This window comes from Balaenoptera borealis, assembly GCF_965194805.1.
Source record: "Balaenoptera borealis genome assembly, chromosome: 17".
NCBI classification, from domain to species: Eukaryota; Metazoa; Chordata; class Mammalia; order Artiodactyla; family Balaenopteridae; genus Balaenoptera; species Balaenoptera borealis.
Window position 1 is genome coordinate 36,585,325 of NC_138876.1, and position 17,251 is coordinate 36,602,575.

The 17,251-nt window shown below is 36.8% G+C and overlaps 1 protein-coding gene across 11 annotated transcripts in view; it reads right to left on the reverse strand.

The window, feature by feature from the left end:
* The window catches only part of VPS13B (vacuolar protein sorting 13 homolog B), a 765,850-nt gene that overhangs the window by 162,812 nt on the left and 585,787 nt on the right, over positions 1-17,251 (reverse strand). The window lies entirely within an intron of this gene.

The following is a 17,251-nucleotide window of genomic DNA, read 5'->3' on the forward strand; positions in this document are numbered from 1 at the left end:
AACCTAAGTGTCCATCGACAGATGAATGGATAAAGAAGATGTGGCACATATATACAATGGAATATTACTCAGCCATAAAAAGAAACAAAATTGAGTTATTTGTAGTGAGGTGGATGGACCTAGAGTCAGTCATACAGAGTGAAGTAAGTCAGAAAGAGAAAAACAAATACCATATGCTAACCCATATATATGGAATCTAAAAAAAAAAAAAAAAAAGGTTCTGATAAACCTGGGGCAGGATAGGAATAAAGACAAAGATGCAGAGAATGAACTTGAGGACACGGGGAGGGGGAAGGGTAAGCTGGGATGAAGTGAGAGAGTGGCATGGACAAATATATACTATCAAATGTAAAATGGATAGCTAGTGGGAAGCAGCTGCATATCACAGGGAGATCAGCTCGGTGCTTTGAGACCACCTAGAGGGGTGGGATAAGGAGGGTGGGAGGGAGATGCAAGAGGGAGGGGATATGGGGATATACGTATGCATATAGCTGATTTACTTTCTTATACAGCAGAAACTAACACAACGTTGTAAAGCAATTATACTCCAATAAAGATGTTAAAGGGAAAAAAAAAAAAGAGATGAAAGATTAAAAAACACCTTAGGCCCACAGCATACACGTTTCAAAGTAGAGTACCCATGTTGGCTTTTCAACTTTGTGGAGACTTGAAAACTGCATATATGTTGTATATTCCTACTGTAGAAATAAGATACACAACTTCTAATCTTCCATAGAGGACAATCACACTCACAAAAGCATTAGGGTTAAGACTCTTGTTAAAAATTATGATGGTGAAAATCAATTTCTTAAATTTGTTCATCAAATATATAGTGGCACTAAGACTTCCACTTCATTTACACAATTTTATTGATTCAGAGCTACACTTCACTTAAAGAAAAAATAGAACAGTAAATTAAAAAATTGAAACAGGCCCTCACATACCCAAGAATCAACAATTATTTTTATTAATGGAGTTTAGAACTGAAGTCACAATTTCTGACTTAACTGCATTACATTTCCTAAAATATTTACTTCTCAACAGTAAGTACTTGCTAAATGAAACACACCAATTCATTATTCAAAAATTTGTCATAATGGGAGTATACAAGTATAGGCTTAATTCAGTACAGTCATCTAGCAAATGAGCATTAAGGGAATGTCAGAACTACGATACCTTTTATTCTCAAATACATGCATCTTCATACTACCCTGCAATGAAATACCCAATTATCTGATGGTAATCTTAATGTGAATGTTCTATTGGTCCCTCACACGAGAAGTGTTTAATATCAAAGCTCTCCTAGGGTTTTTTTTAAATCTTATTTATCATTCTCATCAGGCACCCAGATTGGATAATTTTGGAACCCACTTTGAGTGTTCACTCTTAGATAGGTTTCCAAGACTTACCAATTTCTATATCATTCTACCCAACTCTATTATTTTAAAACATCAAGGAAGAGAGACCTTAGTAATCTAAGTGACTGAAAAGGAAGGCCACACCACCTTCACCAGTAGATTGTGACCATCCCGGAGGCAAGGACCATCTTATGCAGTATAGGACTAGTCAAAACAATAGTTATTCAGGACATATTCTACTGTACTAAATGACAGTTTAGAATCTGATCCTATTTTCAGCTGTCACAATATATTTCTTAATTGACAGGCAGGAAAGAAAAGTGCTTAAATCTTTGCCATTCTTCATTTTGCATCATTGTATCACAGAATAGTAATGCTGGATGGAAGAGACCTTAGAAGCCATCTTTCCAAGTCCCTTCCTCTAAAAAAAAAAAGAAAAAAAAACTAAACCCTTTTTATTTTGAAATAATGTTAGACCTACCTAAAAGTTGCAAAAATATACAGAGTTCTCATGTATCTTTCACCCAGCTATGTAACTATAGTACAAACACTGAAATCAGGAAATTCACTTTGGCATAACACTACTAAGTAATCTACAGATTTTATTTAAATTTTGCCATTTCCCTCACTAATGTCCTTCTTCTGGTCCAGGATGCAATCTAGGATCCTTAGTCTCCTTTAATCAGTGACAGATCCTCTAGCTTTTTTTTGGTCTTTCATGACCTTGAGTCTCTTCAATAGTCCAGGCCAATTATTTTGCAGAATATCTCTCAATTTGGGTTTATCTGATGTTTTCTCATTAGAATGAGGTTATGCATTTTTGGCCAGAATACCAGAGAAGTGATTGATACCCTTCTCTGTGCATCATACTGCGGAAAGTGATATTGATGTTTTACTACTTGCTGGTAATACTAATGTTCATCACATGGCTAAAGTGGTGTCTGCCAGATTTCGCCACTGTGAAGTTGTTATTTTTCCATTTGTAAACAGTAAGTATCCTGTGGAGAGATATCTGCAGATTATGCAAATATCCTCTATTACGTCAAACTTTTACCCATTAATGTTAGCATCCATTAATGCTTCTTGCCTGCAACAATAATTACTGTGGTGTGTGGTAATGTTAATTTCCTATTTCTCTTACTCTTCTACAATTATTAACTAGTATTCTATAGTAAAAAGAGCTGTCCCTTTAATCCATTTATTAGTTCAATTATTTATTTATACCAGTATGGACTCATGGATATTTATTTTATGGGTCCTAATCTAATACTATCTTTATTTTACTTTGTTGCTTAAATTGAACCAGCTTTGGCCATTGGGAACCCCTTCAAGTTGGTTCCTGTGTCACTGTGATATACCCCCATAATTTTTTGAGAACTTCTTTACTTTCTGGCCACAAGATGTTTCAGGCTCAGTTGTATTTTTCCCATCCCATCTCTGGCATCAGTCATTTCTCCAGAGCTTTGGTTTCTTTTGCTGAAGAATGGCATCTAGAAACCAAAATCTGGGTGGTAGGTATGCTCATTGCTGCTAGGGTATCACTGTTTCTAGGGCCTCTCAGTAGAGAGGGCTAAGAAGTATGTGTGTCTACTGCCCATGTATACACACACATGTATATTTCTGTATCTATCAGTAAATATATTAAAAATCATGAATTCATACTGATACCTCTGGTTCTAATCCAAAACCACAGGATTTGGTTTCTAGCCTATTCCCTTTTCTTATTTGTAATGTCTTCCTACAACAGTGAGAAACCTGCAGAGTACTCCTTCTGATGTGTTGATGTCTGATCGTCCCTAAAACATCACTTCGGAGAGAGTGGTCAAAATTAAAGCAAAAGGACTAAGACAGAAACAAAGGACAACTTTATTAAAGCAAAGGTAATTATCTATCAAAGAAAAGACTATCAAAAGCAAGGGATGATATTTATCCCTAGAAGTCTCATTAAGAATGGGCTTGACAGCATTTTTTCTGGAGCATACAGAAGAACGAGATTACCTTTCTCACTCTATAGCACTTTTCATTTATACAAAGATATTTGTAAGCATATGATAAAATCTTCTTTGTAGAAGTAACTTAATACATACAGAATTTGAACCTTACTGGATATTTCTACTGTGCAGCAATGGCCTCAAAATACTGATATTGTACTAAGTTTCTGAGGTTTTGCCTTAAAACTAGAACTGGAATGACAAAATTTGCATCGTGATTCCTTACCGTATATTCCTCAGAAAGTGCTTATCCCTTCTCAAAGAAGAACGTGAGTAGGGTTGGTGGAAGGTTCTTCTTAACTCCCCAAAGTTACACAACTAGAAGTACTGATATTTATTAGCTAGGGTGAGGAGGGATATAATAAAAAATTCTAGACTTGCATTTTTACATAAAAAAAATCAAAATGTTGACAGCTTTTGTGTTACTGTGTACACTGTTAAACACATGAACATTTTCCTACTGTCATACAAATTCTATTCTTTCTTGCTCGGGTAGAGAAAACGAGATACCTAGAATTCTCAGGAGAGTCAAGGTAAAGGTAGGGACTGAGACCTTGGGAAAATGGCCTAGAAATAGGAAGCCAATGGTCGGGCAAACATTTGGGAGCCTGAAACAAGAAGAAAGAAGGTGGGTCAGACTCAGGTGAGCACTGAGGAGGGCAGGAGGAGACACAGTGTGCCTGAAATACAAGAGACCTTACAGTTGAGGCAGGCACTGACCCAGCTACAGCTATATTCCAGCAATAGCAGAATTTAATGACTGGTTTTCTAGAAAGTAGACTAGTAGGTCTAGGAACCTGCTGAAATTTCTAGATTTTCAGGTTTGATATTCTCTGGAGTTTGATCTGGTTCAAGGATGAACATGAGGCTTAATGAAAACCAATGAGGTACAATAATACTTTGGGGAGAGAAACCTTTCCTCTTGCTTTCCGGTTTTGAAGGCAAGAAAATGAAGGTGTTAGAGCTGCTGGCTGCCACCATGTGTCAGCTATTTCAGTGAAGTTCTTTACTATAATGGCTTTAAGGATAATTTCTTATGATGGTATCCATAACCATGCCTAATTTCTTAAATAAGTGCTACTCCCATGCTTCTGTCTATAAGGAATTTGGATATACTGGATCACCTCCAACTTGATATTTATGCATGCGTGCATTACTCATTCAACCAACGTTTACTGGTTATCTACCATATATTGGGTATATACAAAGATAAAGCGAATAATTTGCAATTTTCTTTCACATTACAAGATTTTTCCTTTTTTAGCCTCAAGTTCTGAGATCTCGGTAAGCATCAGAGGGAAAAAAAGACAACCAACAACATTTATAATTTTGACTCTGTTCAGCAAGTGAACTGTTGAAAAACACAAATACTTCCCTATTATCATACAAACAATTTTGGTTTTTGCTTTTTATTCACTTTATGTGCTGTCAATTCTTTCACTCTAATCAAATACTTAATTGAATATCTATGTGTTGAGTCGCTGTTCTTTTCTTTACCCCTTCATTTCCCCAATAGCCTACCCCTCACTCTATTCTTACTTTTTCTAATCCTTTATAGTTTGTACTTGCCTATTTCTCAGGTCTACCAGCACTGATCATGGGCTCGTATGAACACAAAGGGGGCATTGAGAATTTAAGATGCTAATGTTGGCAGTGAGGATACAGGAACAGGCACTGTCTAAAGGCATTACGGAAACACATGACCTATAGATATAAACGTGCCCTGCCTGGTCCCTTCTGTCTCCTTTCTTTTCTTTCATGTCATACACCTACATGGAAATTAGGAAATTAGGCGTGGTTTGCTTTTGAGACACGTAAGTAGTTTAACTCATCCCCATGTGCCTACCTGCCCACTGCAGTTGCTACACACACCAGCCTGCTGTGGCTTTGCTCCGCAACGAGGGGATCCAGTTACTTGCGGCACCACAGAAAGGTTCACCCACAAGTACCAGTTTTTAAGTTTAATAGAGTCTCTGTTTCCTTTTGAACATTTCCTGCTACATTTTTAAAAAGGTACAACAAAATAATAGAGAAACATGTTAGTTCAAGTGGTTTTAATCTTGGTGTAAATGACCAGTAATAAGAGATTATGGTGATCACTTAATAATAAAGAGTGGTGATAAATTACACAAAGGGTCATTTGTGAATGGTAAAGCAAAGTTCACACTTTTACCACAATCTATGAAAATAATCCTGGGACTCGTGACAGAGTTATTAATTCTCCTGTCCCCATTCTTTTACTCTGTGAGAAGCTGGCCTATAGGACATCATCCCTTCCTTTTTGTTTTTTTCAATCAGGAAACATACTAAATATCTTCCTTGGGATAAAATGAATCTGATTTTATATATCACCACACATATAAACCCAGGGCCACAGAGAATATTCAGAGTTCATGTAAGATGGATACTTATACATTCAAAATCCGGAATAAATGGCAACAGAAAGTGAGTTAAAGGCCTGTGTTATTCTTCTTCTTAATGGACTAATAATGCAAGGTGGGACAAAATGACTTTAAGTAGAAATTATAAAAAACTAACTTCTTAGCATTGAAACATTGGAAAAGGCTGAATAATTTTGTGAAGTTTTACCACTCCTCTACCCCTGTGTGTGTGTGTGTGTGTGTGTGTGTGTGTTTACATATAAGCAAACATGACAAGATGTTTATATTTGTTCTAGCTCATGAGTATATAGGCATTTGATGTATTATCCTTTACATTTTCTGTACTTTTAATTTTTCCCTTAAATTTCCAAAAATGACGAGAGAAGAAAAGAAAGAAAAAAATTAAAGAAATATGCTACAAAAGTGTAAGATTTAGAATGGTCACAAACTTTAAAAGCATGAATATTATTCAAACTATATATGCAATCACTGATCAGGTCATTTTTTAAAATTTAATTTTGAAATAATTTCAGGCTTTCAGCAAAGTTAGTATCTTTCATGCAGCTTCCCTTAATGTTAACAACTTACATCAACTATAGAATGAGTCTCGAAAGCCAGAAAATTGACATCGATACAACGCTACTAACTAAACCATAGACCTTGTTTGAATTTCACCAGTTTCTCCCTTCATGTCTTTTTCTTGTTGCAGGATCCAACCCAGGATCCTACCTTGCTTTTCGTGACTGTGGGATAAGGTCATTTTTGACTAAGTACATTACCTCTTCTACCTCCTTCCATTCAATAGAATGCTTTTCTGCCTGACTCTTCCACTGGCTTCTTTCAAAAATCTGTGTTTATATATTTAATTTCAGCTCTAGCAAACTAATGGCAGGTACTTAATTAAACTAAATGAGGTGTATCAACATTGAGAAGTAATTTCAGAAACAACTTGTGTGATAAATAGAAATAATCTTGGTTTGTTTGCATACTGACATACTTTTCATTGAGTGTAAAAATTTAGTTCAAGGAACAAACAGTTTCCTGACCTTTAAAATACTCCTTCAGAAGACTAATAAATGGAAACCACTTGCTTTGGAGAATGTTTACAAAATGCTGCCAGCCCTACATTGTCGGTCTCTACTAGACCTTTACTAGGGCTCCTACTCTCTACATGCTGACTGTGCAAAGTGCAATCTACAGCAAGCTTCTGTATGTCATTAGAAAGGGTACTCAATGATGACGTGCTAGCGAAGCATATCCAGGTATTTTTATCCAGCTGGAAGTAATCTAAGGCTACTAGGAAATCAGCAAGCTCATGTTAGATACATCCAGAAGTCGATTTGCATAACAGTGAAGCATGAGGATGACTCAAAAAGTGAGGAAGAAAAATTTTTGTAAGTATGATCCATAAAAAGATGACCATAAATGACTAGATGACTAGAAAAAAAATTCTGTAAGTCTGGTCCACTAAGGAGATGATTAGAAATCTTTTCATTTCTAGTTTCTTCAACTAATTACGTTGAAGCACATAAAAATGGCACTTGGGTATTTTTATTTTATTTTTTTGGCTGTGCCATGTGGCATGCAGGATCTTAGTTCCCCAACCAGGGATCGAAACCATGTGCCCTGCAGTGGAAGCATGGAGCCCTAACCATTGGACCGCCAGGGAAGTCCCTGCACTTGGGTAGTTTAACCATCAAAATAGCTTGTTTTCCCCCTCTTGATCAGAATATGTAAGTGTTTCAGATCCTATTTAATTACATTCTATTTTGCAATAAGCCTATATCTGCATCTGTTGTTATATAGTAAGTTGTAATATAGGATAAGATGAATAAATGAAACAAAATACAACAAAACTGTCAGAGAACTACATGGACACAGATGTTTAAGCTGAAAGGGGTGCTGGTGCTCCCCAACAAAGTTACTAACAAGTCCAGTCCTCAAAACGAGAGTCCAATTGGGTGGTCGACCTGCTAACATGTATCCCTTCTCTAAAGCACTTGAGATTTCTCATGGGTGGGATTTCCAGTCCTCAGGGACTCTCATCTAGTCCTTATCAGCGAGTAAAAGCTGGGACTTCTAGTCTAATCCAAACCTCTTCTTTTGGACATAAGAAAATGACAAGTAGCAGGAATAGGATTTTATTTTTCTTTCATATGAAGAAAGGGAGAATTACTCATGGAAGACAAAAATGTCTATTGAGTTGGCTATTTATACTTGGCCCTTGTCTGGGAAAGGTATTTTTTTGAGAAATGTTTTAAAACTCTCAGATCCTAGAAAAACTGAACTGAAAATACCAAAGGGTGACGGTGGATACGCTTTGCCTCTTTCTTCCCCTCCAATGTTTACTGCCACCATGTTTACTGCTTTCACAGTTGTGTCAGTTTATTAGGAAAATAAAACTTGATTGGATCATGTGGCTATGTTAAAAAAAAAAAAAGCCTACTAACAAATCTGACCGTGCATATTGGAAAGTGTAGAGCAACCTTCTCATAGAGGAAAGAATACAGTAGCTGGTTAATTTAATGAGGAAACTGCTGGTGAATCAATTTTTTTTTTAAAGTAAGTCACATGAATGGAAGAATTGGTATCAACTCAAACAATGTTGAAAGCAAAATGACTTCCTAAGTGATTTACTGCAATGGCTTAGAAACTGGTATTAATCTACATGATCCAGGTTTCTAAAGACTGGTTTAATAGAAAGTCCAGAAGGCAGGAGACGTGTGTTACAGTCCCCACTGCACCCCAGAGTATCCCTGGACAAATCACTTAATCTCGGCACCCCTAAGTGAGGGAGTTAGGCCTAGCTCAGTAGGCCTCAACCTAGGGTTCTCTGACACTTAGGGAGTCCCACATAGTAATGGCAGTCCATGAGGTATTTTAAGTATTTCAAAGATCCTGAAAGAAATCATGAATTTGTTGGAGACAGGGCCGAAGTGTACTAAGTTTTTTGGTTACAGTAGTATCTGGTTGGTATAGTCATGCTAGCTATCTTATCCTAAATACAGTGTGTTTGGATGATGGAGAGAAAAAGGATAAAAAGTGTTCTTGATAAAGAGGATGATCTCCGAGATAATTTGCAGCTCTAAAATTTAATGCTCTATGATCTCAGCATTCATGTGGTATGACTGAGTTGGGAGAGGGAGGGAGGGAGAGGAAGATACAAAAACACTAATATTTATTGAGGAATTTAATAAATGTGTGCTAAGGAATGTGTAGGGTACTCTGTGTACGATATTTCACTTAATCCACTCAACAGCCCCATGAATTAAGTATTTTTGTCTTTATTTTGGAAATGAGCTTTTACCACAATCAACTGCCAGCAAGTAGCAGGGCTGGGATTGTCTGCCTCCTTCCAGCACCATGCTGCTTTATAAAAACTACTGCTATTAGTTAGCTCTTAGTAATTTCATTTTTCCAATTGGTAACAGGGTTGTGAATAAATGTCTTTTTCCTGTCCCCGGCTGTCTTGCTTGGCCTCAGTATATTATGCCAACATAGCCTACAGGGCCAGAGCCCCAGCCAGAGAGCAAAAGAACATCTAAGATGTGTCTTCAGTCACTTATCACTGACAGGGTTGCTTTGCCAGAAACTTTCCTAGCAAATAGCCTTCTGGCTTATGTGGATGAGAGGGCAATTTGCTGTGACCGCAGCAAAACTAAACACTGTCACAAATTCAGTGGAGTGGGGGATATTTACTTCTAACCTTCTCTTTTTCCACAGTCCCAGTTCTAGGAGCTACAATAATTCTTATCCATTTCACCTAATACTAACTTATAAAGTGCCATCATTAGGATGCAAAGGAGACACTATTAAGAAAAAGATCTCTAGGGACTTCCTTGGTGGTGCAGTGGTTAGGAATCCACCTGCCAATGCAGGGGACATGGATTCAAGCCCTGGCTCAGGAAGATCCCACATGCTGCGGAGCAACTAAGCCCATGCGCCACAAATACTGAGCCTGCGCTCTAGACCCCGCGAGTCACAACTACTGAGCCCGTGTGCCACAACTACTGAAGCCCGTGCGCCTAGAGCCCGTGCTCCGCAACAAGAGAAGCCAGTACAGTGAGAAGCCTGCGCAGTGCAACAAAGAGTAGCCCCTGCTCACCGCAACTAGAGAAAGCCCGAGCGCAGCAAAGAAGACCCAACACAGCCAAAAAAAAATAAATAAATAAATAAAATTTAAAAAAGAAAAAAAAAAAGAAAAAGATCTCTAGTATTTAATTGCTAGGACTGGAAACTTTCTTCTCCAATAGCATTTTGCACAGTGAGATATTTTCATGTTAATTGATAGCATTTTTGTTGTCTCAAATGCCCTTTTTTCTCCTGTCCAAGGAATACTGTTTTAAAATGCGTATATGGGACATTTTTACCAGTTGTCTCTTTTTTTCACCTCAAATGTATCTAAATCTAGAAAAATGGTTCTCTCCCATATCTTTGTTAAAGGTAGGAGAAGAAATAAAAAGCATTGATTTTTTTTTCTATAGTACATAAGCACACAAAGTCTAGTGCAATGGAACACAATTCTAAAATACATAACCTGGACTTCCCTGATGGCGCAGGAATCCGCCTGCCAATGCAGGGGACACAGGTTCGAGCCCTGGTCCGGGAAGATCCCACATGCCGCGGAGCAACTAAGCCCGTGCTCCACAACTACTGAGCCTGCGCTCTACAGCCTGCAAGCCACAACTAGTGAGCCCACGCGCCGCAACTACTGAAGCCCGTGTGCCTATAGCCCGCATTCTGCAACTAGAGAAGCCACTGCAATGAGAAGCCCATGCACTGCAATGAAGAGTAGCCCCTACAACTAGAGAAAGCCCGCAAGCAGCAACGAAGACCCAACGCAGCCAAAATAAATAAATTAATACATTTATTTAAAAAATACATAACCAGAGGCCAACAGTTTTCTAGCAGTCTAGATTAAGTTTGGAATTGGTAACTAAAAACAATAGGGGGAAAGACTAATCTAGTTGGAGGCAAGATTTGAAGGTGGGTATACTTGGGAGAGTGTAATAACTGTACTGGATTTCTCATTAGAAGGGAGCAGAGTCTTAGGAAGACTTCACATTCCCCAAGAGAACCATATTTACACAATTAACAATTCTTTTGTTGAAAAAAAAAAGCTTTCATTATTGCATGTGGACACGTGTGGCCTGTGTAAAAATATAAGAGATGTGTAACCCATGGTAAACACAAAGTAATGATCTTAAGCAGGCCAAATCCTTGAACTCGTCATTAATAAATGTCTCTCCTGCATTCAGCTACCCAGGCTGCTGGGAGCCTGTTTTCTTCAAGTACTTCAAACACTGAAATCCAGGAACATTTATTATTTTAATCCATTACAGGCAGTGCTTGATTTAACTTTATTGGTTGTGGTGGTGGTAGTGGTTATAAGTGGGGGGTACAGCAATGTTCTTTTACACATCATTTCAAAAGGGCTTAATTATATTTTATAGTTTGGGCCAGGAATTCTGCTTGTTTTCGGTCTAACAAGGTTCAAATGGAGTTCAGGTCGGTGATTAATCAGAAGAAAAAGTCAGAGATGGTTATCTCTCTGAGATGAGCTCATCTCCCTCTACGAAAGGCTGGGCAGGTACATCATGTTCACTGCGCCACAGCACACGAGAGTGCTCTGACATCCGAACATGGCTGCTTATTGGATGATTTTTACTTTTCAGGCAGCCTGGAAATTAACACATCAGAAATTTCACCCGGTGGTTACCTTCTAAATTTCTGAAGTTACTATCCTATGCATTTAAAGGCTTCTCATTAAAATCCAAAACAGCTATAGTAACCTCACAGCACAGAAAAAAGGTACGCGAAGAACAAAAATCACGTAACAGACATTAAAAAAACCCCACAGGCCCTTTAGCACAGAAAAATTTAAATATTCCAAATGAAAGATGTAAAGACTGAATTAATATAATTTGGTTAAACAAAACAAGAAAAAATAAGTGGCCATATAAATATGCCTGAACAGCATATATCTACTAGTGAGTTTTTAAAAAATATCAAACATTCTTAATTTTTTACCTCTCTTTTTGAGGGGGTGAAAAAAGATAATTTCTAAGATAGTAGTATTAACATTGCTTATTATTGACCAAAATTCTATCTAAACGTATATTACTGATAACAATTACAGCCGGGAGAATAAAACTTGTATGTTGGGATTTCTTCTCCATTGCATACGATTTCTAAGACAGAGGACGAGAAAATTACTTTCCAAGAGAATGTCTTATACATTTATGGTTTTTATTTCCCGCTGTACTAGAGAATAAATATGGAACATTACTTTGAAAAAAAGTTATGAGAATTTTACTTTTTCCACTTATTTCCCATTCAATTTTTAGAACTTCCTATTTTACCTTTTTTGAATGTCTCAATAGTCCACCATTATGCACAGTAAAATATCACTTTTGAAAAAAAATCAGTAATCCACAGGTAATTTAAGAGTAAAAAAAGGACAGGCCAGTTCATCAGTAGCAACTTTGAACCTTGTTATAAAGTAATAGGAGGGAATCTGACCAGGATTAATAGTGGTCCTCAGTTCTGGGATGAGGGGTGTCAGGTTACACGGACTCTGGGCCATCTGTTCTGCCTGCCTACATTTTACTTCTGCAAAACTATAAACGCACCTCTACCTCAGGGACTATAGAAAGGTATTAGAATTCTTCTGCTTTTCATTATCACAAGATTCAGTAACTCACTTCATTGTCAAGATAATCCCCTTTTACTCTTTCTTTTGCGCTTGCGGGGTATGGCCAAAATGACAAATAAAACCCCAGATGTTAACAGACCCAATGAGGTCTCCACCTTTCCTTGAGTGTTGGGTTTAAGCTACTTGAGACACAGTGTCAAAAATGACAGGACACTGATGCCCACACCCAATATTCATTAAGGTTTGTTGGTGATTTGTATAGCTGTCTACAAACTGTACTTCCACTTCAATCCTCAGTGGCTGTTTAAAAGTTAAGTTTGTCCTCTGGCTTTAACTGTCAAAGAATTCATTTCTTATTGTTCAGGCATTGGAAAAAGATGCTATTTCTTTCTAAAAGTAACAAAAGTCTTTGGGGTGTTGTAAATGGCTTGTTATTGCAATATATTATTTTAGGTAGTCATATATAATTTAATGTTTTATTTCCCCTCAGGCTTACTTGCATTTCTGCAGCATCCAATGGCTATGACAACGCCTTAAGGAGATTTTCCTCAGGAGATCCAGTTGACTCTGGAATGAAAAGCTGGAGCTCCACTTTGTATCAATTAATAACCTGCTTTCACTTTTCAGTACATGAAAAGGAACTCTAGGTTCTTTACATTTTTACTGGTCCTGAATTCAGTGAACATGAAAAGAGGCATTTGTATACATGAAGAATAATGTGGTTATGCTTTCTTTCTTCCTACTTTTGTTTATACACAAAGATAAGTACATCTGGATGACAGAGGCTGGGGTAGTGAAAGTTATTTAAACCACAGCTCTTTGACTAGGAATTCAACTCATTGCTTTCTGCATGGATGAAAAGTCTCCTAAGTCCCTATGGAAAGGGGATTCTTGCAACTTTTCCCTAATTCTGACTAAAATGCCAGCCAAGATGGCCTCACTTAGGCTCTTCCCCCAACGCTTTGTGCCACCTAACTTGTTCATATCCTATTTCCCTTTCCCTTATCTACATGGAGTTTGCTAATCGACATGCCCCCAAGAAAGAGCAAGGCAGCCTAAAGCACAGCTATTTCACAGCCTGAATTGTGTACCCTTGTTTGCCGAAATCTAAGAAGTGCCGCCCTAATAGAGCCATAATTTACTCTGACAAGGAGAGCTAAAGTCTGCAGCTCACTCCCCACCCTGCCTGTGCAAAGTGCTACACTGCTGGTTCAGAATTTATAGCTACATACTTAAGGTTTCTCCAAAACACTATACTTCAAACAGCAAAAAAGACTGTGTGTGTGTGTGCAGGGGGGGTGGGAGGGCTACTTTTAAAAAAGAACATACTACAGAACGGGACAGATTTAATGGCTAGCAAAAGAAATATCTGCCTTAAAATGTTTCAGAAAATAAGATATGATTTTGAAACAAGATTAATTTCGTTATCAATAACATAATCATAGAAAATTTGGCAATATTATACACAATCATAGAGATTTTTGCAATTACACACCAATTTAAAAAAATACAAGCATTACATCTTGTATGTAAAGTTTTAAAATTTAGGGCCATTTTACCACAGACACATGGGAGAACATAAGTATTCTAGCAGAAATAAGAGTTAGGTTATTAAAAGTCACTGTTACGCCAGCATCTGCAGAGTGGAATCAAAAAAAAAAAACCCACGTTCCTTGAAACTCGGATAGTTTAGGGCCACAGAATAGTACAGGAGGCTAAGGAGAACTCAAGGATTTTTTTTAAGTGGAAAATATTTAACCATTTCGTTTTGTTTCAAATGATGAAAACATTTCCGTGAATAATCTGTACATATTTTGTTGTAAAAACCAGTAAATGAACATAAAAGCATTTCAGATTTAAATGTATTGACAATGTCTTGGGGAGAATATTAACTTTCCTCTTTCATTCTTTTATTATTCCCTTTCCACATACACTTCCCATAAGCTTATGTCGGTTTAGATGATAAAAAATATAATCATTAGGCAAACTCAAATATTTTTTGTACTTTTCACAAGTGAAGAGGCATGCCTACGACACATTCCCAATTGTGTTTCTCTAAATATTACTTAGACCATAAGATTCCTTTAGCATTACAAATCTATTTCAGCTCCTAAATTAAAACTCATCTGGAAAGGACCGCTTTACCCTGTTTATATAACATTGTCATATAAAGAGTGTTAAAAAAAATATTTCACTAAAAATAGCTTGCGTAAGTTAGGGATTAGAGTAGTTTCTGCTGCTATAATTGTTCCTTTGTAGTTTTTTCCATGATGTTTTTTGCACAATGTTTTTGACTGTGTTTATTAAAGTCAGCACATCAAAAAGGATCAAAGAGAAAGTGAGTGAGAACCAAAGAAACCCCAAGTGTGTTGTCTCATTGGGGAGTTATGCAGATTCGCATAAACAAGTGCAAATTGTTGAGGTTTTAATGAAAATTTTCTACAATTATTTTATCTTAAGTCATTCTATACAATAACATCTGTATAGCAGATGGCTATGCTGTACCAAGGCAATGCTCCTTTTTCTTTCTCTGTTTAATAGTACATCTGAGATGACTACTTTTGTCACTGTGCTCAATTTGGTTCAGCAAATAATTTGAAAAGTGCAGCTGCTGCAGATGGTCACAATAGTTACATAAACTGTAAAATCAAAGACACAGTTCAGTATAACTGTATTAGAGTCAAACTATAAAAATCTGACATTAACTCCACTGAACTCAAAGATACACTAGAAAAATTTTTGGTTGAATACAGAACGATGTCACTTGAAAAACACAAAAAGAAATATGACTACTGGTAGGAGGGTTATTTTATTTTTTTGCTGGGAAATATTTTTTACCACTTACCAAAAATATACATTAAGTATACATTTGCATATATTCTATCCAAGTGGCAAAGCATGAATTTTTAAGATATGCAAATATACAATGAAATTAATGTTCAAAGCTTAAATTTTATTTTACTTTTAAAAAGTTTTCCTTTGTTAAAAATCAATTTCTGAAAAATATGTAGTAATCTCTTAATTATAATTTCCTAGAAATCACTCTACAGCAATAACTAGAACTTACAATCTTACTTCACTTAATTATAATTTATTATTATTTTGCTGACTCTGTCATCTTTTAAACATTTGAGCATGCCATCACATCAAGCAGAAATGTAGAGTAAACAGATTTGGTGTTTGTTATACTCTCATAATAAAACTGTTTCTATTAATTAAATGGCTAAATTCAATTTGATCTGATTTGTTGATGCAAATAACTACTTTAGAACATTTGCAGGACACTACATATTAGAGTTATACCAAGTATGTCTTAGTCAAAGCTATAGTTTCTACTTTTGCATTTAACTAGATTTAAGAGTATAACTGTAAAAGGAGTAGGGGTACTAGCATAAAGGGAAAAAACAAGTTACAAAACTAGAATGAATCTACTACCTTGTAAAGCTCAGTGAGAGGATTTTAATTATATTTTAGAGATATTTACTGAGAATAAACACTATTAAAATTGGATAAAATATGAGTAGCAAATGAATGAAACAAGAAACGAGAATGAATAAAGAAAAGGACCTAAAATTGAGTACAGTACATGTTAAATGCTTTCATTCTGTTTGAGTCCTAACCTTTCCTTGCTATGATTAAGGTAAAACTGAAAAGGCCTGGGAATGGCCTCAGTGTTGTCTGGGTTGTAATTTACTTGTGGATAAATCAGACATTGTAGCCTCCAGTGCTTCATAGTCTTTCATGTCCCATGGACCTTACAGTTTTCATTTCCAACTTTTAAGACAATAAAAGAAATACAGTGCTTTTAGCTGGCTTGGTCACAAATATTTCTGATGAGAAAGAAATCAATTATTTATTTTTTTGGCCTAAAATTCATACTTCTCAACTACAAAACTCCTTCTTTATCTCTTCAACTACTGTGCCCAAACTGGCTACACAGTTAGTCTCCAGCTGCCACTTAATTACTTTTTGGTAAGCAACTAAGTTGCATACAGTTTCAGGATTTACTTTATCCAGGGCACTATCCCTCTAGCCCCACTTCTTTCCTGCAAATTAAAGTGGAAAAAAATGTTTTCCTTTTGCTACTTTTACTTTCAAAGTAAAATTTCTGGCATCATGCCCTGAACTTTAACAGTAGCAGTTTTCTGTGATTGAAAATGGTTATTCCCCACCTGTACCTTGTCTTTTCTCTTCCCCTCACATTCCTTCTGCCTACCCTTTTTGATTCAGTGTGAAAAAGCACATAACAGTTGAGGAAAATGTAGATGTCACTGCCTGTTAATTTCTCACCTCTCCACCCATCAAGGACATTCAGTTGCCAAGTCCACGGCTCCCTTGCTCAGCCAGGCACTGAAGCATGGCCTTTCCTTGCAGGTGTTGCTGCCTGATAGTCCTCAATGGCATTGTCTTTTCAAAGTTGAACCTTGGCTTCTATTACATTTTGCGTAGCATTCCTGCCACCAGAGCAATTTTTCCTTTTTAAATAAATTGTTACCAGTAACTTAATGTAGCACATCGGAATCACCTGTAGGGTTTGTTGGAACACACTTTTCTGGGCCCCATGCCCAGACTTTCTGATTCAGGAGGTCAGGGGTAGAGTCTGAGAATTTGCATTTCTAACAAGTTCCCAGATGCTGCTGCTGCTGCTGCCTCTGAGACCACACTTTAAAAGCTACTATTCTAATGGTGCACAAACCTTGATACATACTCTGTTCTTCCACTAAGGCTATTTTAGGTAAAAAGAAATTTAGGAATGAACAGTTATAAAGACATCTGTAGGAACATGACTGAAGGGGTAGATAGGAACGGTTTAGTTTACGGCATTAACATACTTAGGCTTTAATGATTTGTTATAACATTTTCTTT